The sequence below is a fragment of the Hyperolius riggenbachi genome, chromosome 4 (genome assembly GCF_040937935.1).
Source record: "Hyperolius riggenbachi isolate aHypRig1 chromosome 4, aHypRig1.pri, whole genome shotgun sequence".
Classification (NCBI taxonomy): Eukaryota; Metazoa; Chordata; class Amphibia; order Anura; family Hyperoliidae; genus Hyperolius; species Hyperolius riggenbachi.
Window position 1 is genome coordinate 499,330,187 of NC_090649.1, and position 6,000 is coordinate 499,336,186.

Below are 6,000 nucleotides of genomic sequence, written 5' to 3' on the forward strand. Positions count from 1 at the left end.
TCAGTTAGGGTTAGGAATCAGGGGAGGCTCGGTTAGGGATTGGGAGGTCTGGTTAGGGTACGGTGCCAGTGGGAGAGGCCTGGTTTGGTTAGGCTTTGGTGAGGGATCATGTAGGGTTAGGCATCATGGGAAGCTCAGTTAGGGATTGTGGGGGGGATTTCTGGTTAAGGTTAGGTATTGGTGGGAGAGGCCTGGTTTGGTTAGGCTTTGGTGGAGGATCAGTTAGGGTTAGGAATCAGGGGAGGCTCGGTTAGGGATTGGGAGGTCTGGTTAGGGTACGGTGCCAGTGGGAGAGGCCTGGTTTGGTTAGGCATTGGTGGGGGGGTCATGTAGGGTTAGGCATCATGGGAAGCTCAGTTAGGGATTGTGGGGGGGGATTTCTGGTTAGGGTTAGGTATTGGTGGGAGGGGTCTGGTTGGTTAGGCGTTGGTGGGGGATCAGTTAGGGTTAGGAATCAGGGGAGGCTCGGTTAGGGATTGGGAGGTCTGGTTAGGGTACGGTGCCAGTGGGAGAGGCCTGGTTTGGTTAGGCGTTGGTGGGGGATCAGTTAGGGTTAGGAATCAGGGGAGGCGTGGTTAGGGATTGGGAGGCCTGGTTAGGGTACGGCGCCAGTGGGAGAGGCCTGGTTTGGTTAGGCGTTGGTGGGGGATCATGTAGGGTTAGGAATCAGGGGAGGCTCGGTTAGGGATTGGGAGGTCTGGTTAGGGTAAGGCATTAGTAGGAGGGGTTTGGTTAGTGTTAGGCTTTGGTGGGGGATCATGTAGGGTTAGACATCATGGGAAGCACAGTTAGGGATTGGGGAGGGGGGTTCTGGTTAGGGTTAGGTATTGGTGGGAGAGGCCTGGTTTGGTTAGGCTTTGGTGGAGGATCAGTTAGGGTTAGGAATCAGGGGAGGCTCGGTTAGGGATTGGGAGGTCTGGTTAGGGTACGGTGCCAGTGGGAGAGGCCTGGTTTGGTTAGGCGTTGGTGGGGGGGTCATGTAGGGTTAGGCATCATGGGAAGCTCAGTTAGGGATTGTGGCGGGGATTTCTGGTTAGGGTTAGGTATTGGTGGGAGGGGTCTGGTTGGTTAGGCTTTGGTGGGGGATCAGTTAGGGTTAGGAATCAGGGGAGGCTCGGTAAGGGATTGGGAGGTCTGGTTAGGGTACGGTGCCAGTGGGAGAGGCCTGGTTTGGTTAGGCGTTGGTGGGGGATCAGTTAGGGTTAGGAATTAGGGGAGGCGTGGTTAGGGATTGGGAGGTCTGGTTAGGGTACGGCGCCAGTGGGAGAGGCCTGGTTTGGTTAGGCTTTGGTGGGGGATCATGTAGGGTTAGGAATCAGGGGAGGCTCGGTTAGGGATTGGGAGGTCTGGTTAGGGTAAGGCATTAGTGGGAGGGGTTTGGTTAGCGTTAGGCTTTGGTGGGGGATCATGTAGGGTTAGACATCATGGGAAGCACAGTTAGGGATTTGGGGGGGGGGGGTTCTGGTTAGGGTTAGGTATTGGTGGGAGGGGTCTGGTTTGGGTTAGGCTTCAGTGGGGGATTAGTTTGGGTTAGGCAATACGTTGCTATCCAATTACCATGGCCCATTAGTAGAATATAGATCATTTTGCCGATATTCTACCAACAGCTATTCCCAGCACCCTCTTTTCCTGGTGCCCATTTTTCATGCTCGCATCCTGACAATCATGCCTGAAATAGCTCACAGGTCTTTTTTCCACCATGATAGTTGAGTAAATACTCCATATGTATGAGAGTTAGTTTCAAAGCAGAAATAAAAAAAAAGGGCCTTAAGAGGCTCTCTGACTGCAGTAAAAGCGTCCTCAGCTTCCTCTGTAATGACATAAGCATTAATAACACAGCAACAACATGCAGAAGTTCAGTATCGTGTCTCCAGGAATCTGTACAAGTATGACTTTCGTTCTTACTGTTTTTGGAATTTTCCTTTTCATTTTTTGCAGAAACGCTTATGCTGTTTAATTAACATATCCATTCATTCTGAGTCAGGCTTGTCCTCTATTGTGAAGTATGTTTATGTCCCCCTTAAAGACAACCTGAACTGAAAATAAAAAGTCAAGATAACCATACACAAGTCATACTTGCCTCCTGTGTAGTCTACTCCTCAGTCTCTTTCTCCTCTCCTGCGTCCCATTTGTCCACTGTGATTAATGGAATTCTCCGTCCTCCATTTAAAAAATGGCCATTACCCCCTAACAGCTTCCTGGTCAGCTCACTGTTAAACTGTAATATCACCCACTTGTGCCATATGGAAACATGGACATTACCTTGCACATTCAGTTGTAACTGACAGCTGCTGATCTATAACTGACAGCAACTGGTATATTTCAGTTTTGACAAAATCTTGTCAGAACTGGAAGGGATCACTGTAAGAAGAAAATGGTGAGCTTCTGAGAGGAGCTGATGGTGAGGTTAGTATGTAATATTCATTTGCAGCTACATCATGTGTTTATTTTTAATAATGTTCCTCACTTCAGGTTCCCTTTAATGTAATCTGTTGGGAAATCACAGTTCCCTCCGCCACATTCAGCTAGTGTGGAACCAGCCATGTTAGGTAAGATTGTAAAATCCAGTTCAGTCTGTAACTACCATGCTGTTTTCAGACTGCCCATGTTTTTTAGCTTGCACACAGAAGCCCTCTCAAGTCTTATCTCCTGTATTCAGAGGTAAAAGAATGATTGCAGCTTGGAAAGGTCATCACAGCAGCACAGTGGCACACAAGTCAGTAACAGATAAGGCTCCAGGGAGAAAAGGAAACTATGAGCCTTTTTAGGTACTTATTTGTAAACAGTAGTTTGTTGTTCTTAGAACTTCAAATAATGTGGCTAACCTTAGTAACCTATAGTGCAACTCATATAATGTAAACATGACATATGTGGCTGGGATAAGGTATAAGGTATGTTATGCAAATACTGTACCCCATGTCATAGCAGCAATATTGGCCAAATGCTTCCGATTGGTCCAATACTTCCGAGTTCTGGGATTGGGCTAAAATTACTGAGTTGGGGTAACGCAGTATTTCCACAGATATCCGATTTCAGAGTTCTGATTTCTGAATAGTGTTTTTTGGTCATTTTTGCCATTGTCTGATTGGCCAAATACTTCTGAGTAGTTTCTGCATTCTCTGATTGGTCCAATGTTTCCGAGTTCTGTGATTGGCCTAAAATTACCGAATTGCAGTAATGCGGTATTTCTGTTGAAATCCGATTTTTGATCGGAAATTCGGATTTCCTATTGGAAATTTCAATTCTGTGAAATCCGAATGATCCTCCTTACTCTATAGGGGAATTACCACAACCTCTAGTAGGACTCTGAGGAGCAGTAGGACTTGCCTGCAGTGGTGCTCAAATACCCCATTTTAAAATTCGAGTTCGGTGGAATTCGAATAGTAAATTGTTCGAGGTCAGTCGAATATTCGAGTCGAATAATTTTTACTATTCGATTCGACCTCGGACTTCGAGCTCACTATTCGAGTCGGTATTCGAGCTCATTATTCGAGCTGACTATTCGAATTGGCCTTAAATAGCTTCCAACACTTGTTTTGAGGGTGAATGATGCAAGAAACTTCTTTTTTTTTCCATGTAACAACAGCAAGTGATTATGTGGGGATGTTCCTTTAAAAAAAATGGTGGAAAGAGAAGTTGTGTCCAGAATTTTGTTCAAGATCTTCTTCTTCTTCTTCTTCTTCTTCTTCTTCTTCTTCTTCTTCTTCTTCTTCTTCTCTTATTTCTCTTTTCAATTTTTTTTTAAAGAAATGCAGCTATTTTTGAGCGTAACAAATAGCTGGTGGCGCACGCATGTTGGAAGCGCCATTGTATGTGCTCCCTGGCAGTGGAAACACACAGACAGCAGGAGGTAAATTCAGCAGCAGGAGGAGGAGGATGAGTGTGTGGCAGCAGGCAGTCAATGAGGCAGGCAGCGTGACATAATAGCCCTGGTACCTAGCGGTGATACCAGGGCTGTAAATAAACACAGCAGGCAGGAGGTCCCAGACAGCGGTCGTGCAGCCCACATCGTGTCCAATACACAACTGGGACAACACAGTTTTCAACCCGGGCACCTCAGAAAAATTAAACCTTTTTTTTTTAATGGTTTTGTAGTTTTGGTTTTACAACCAATTACACAGATATAGCTATTTTTTTACTTAATAGCTGGTGGCAGAGTGGCAGTAGAAGGTAAATCTGTGTACTCTGACAGTGGGAAACACAGACCGACAGCAGCAGCAGCAGCAGGAGGAATGGAGGAGTAATGTGAGCAGCTATTGTTTGACGTAATAGCTGGTGGCAGAGTGGCAGCAGAAGCTAATTCTGTGTACCCTGGCAGTGGGAAACACAGACAGACAGCAGAAGGGCAGTACACAGCAGCCCACTGTAGTTGTAAAATGTGTGGCTGCAGGCGACGTAATAGTCAAAGTGAACCAGGCTGGCTTAGTGAGCAGGAGCCAGGAGGTGGTAAAGGGTGGTAAGGCACATTAACGATGGTTCTAAGTTCCGGCAGCCAGTTCATGTCCCCCTCTCGCCGACAACAGGGGCCAGGAACTCGCCTTCCACCCACGCCTGGTTCATCTGGAGAAACGTCAGTCTGTCCACAGACTTGTGAGACAGACGTGAGCGTTTCTCGGTGACCACGCCACCAGCTGCACTGAAGCAGCGCTCGGACAGCACGCTGAAAGGGGGGCAGGACAGCACTTCCAGGGCGTACTGCGCCAGCTCGCTCCAGATCTCCAGGCGCTTGACCCAATACTCCATGGGATCAACAGGGGCATCGCTGTCAAGCCCGCTGTAGGACCCCATGTAGTCAGCCACCATGCGGGTCAGGCGCTGGCTGTGACCGGAGGAGGATGCTGCTGCATGCACCTCCTCTCTAGTCACTGCTGCCGGAGCCTCTACAGTCCTGTAGAGCTCGTGGCTGAGAGACAGCAGGTCTGTGGGGCGCTTGCTGCTGGATGCAGGCACCTGCTGCTGCCTCTGTGCTGGCTGGACAGTGGGGGTGGAAGGCTGGGGGAAGGCTTCCTCCAAGCGCTCAACAAAGGCCTGCTGCAAGCTCCTTATTTGTTGCGCTGGGTCTCCTCCTGCAGGCGGCAGGAACTGGCTCAACTTCCCCTTGAGGCGCGGGTCCAACATCATGCTGATCCAGATGTCCTCCCTCTGCTTCATCTGGATCACCCTGGGGTCCCTGCGCAGGCACGTCAGCATGTGCGCTGCCATTGGGAAGAGGCGGGCCACGTCTGCTGGCACATCGGCGGCAGTGCTGTCCTCATCCTCCTCCTCTGCCGCCTCATCCTCTCTCCACCCCCGCACCAACTCAGCTGCGCTGTGCTGATCCCCCTCATCAGCAGCAAGGTCAGGGACCTCCACCAAGTCCTCCTCCTCCTCCCCCTCAGAGGTGGACTGTGCAGCTGCTTGCCGCTCCTGCTGGTCCAAGGCTGCCGCTCCCTGTTCCAGCAAAGCATCGAGGGCCCTGTTCAGCAGACAAACCAGGGGCACCCACTCGCAGACCATAGCATGGTCCCTGCTCACCATGTTAGTGGCCTGCAGAAAGGGAGCCAGCACTAAGCACACCTGCTGCATGTGCCTCCAGTCATCATCGGGGACGATGGACGGGATGTTGCTGGTCTTGTCCCTTCTCTGAGCGGCGGAAACAGTGGCCAGGGCAAGGTACTGGTTGACAGCGTCCTTCTGTTCAACCAGACGCTCCAACATCGCCAGGGTGGAGTTCCAGCGAGTCGGAACGTCAAGGATCAGCCGATGGCGTGGCAGCTCCAGCTCCTTTTGCACGTCTTCCAGGCTCGCACAGGCTGCAGCCGAGCGCCGGAAGTGACGCACAACGTTCCTTGCCATTTCCAGCAGTTCGCCCATCCCCTGGTAGGTGCGCAAGAACTTCTGCACCACCAGGTTCAGCACGTGGGCAAGACAGGGGATGTGGGTCAGGTTTCCCCTGTCTATTGCGGCAACCAGATTGGCCCCATTGTCGGCCACCACCTCTCCGACTCTGAGGCCTCTGGG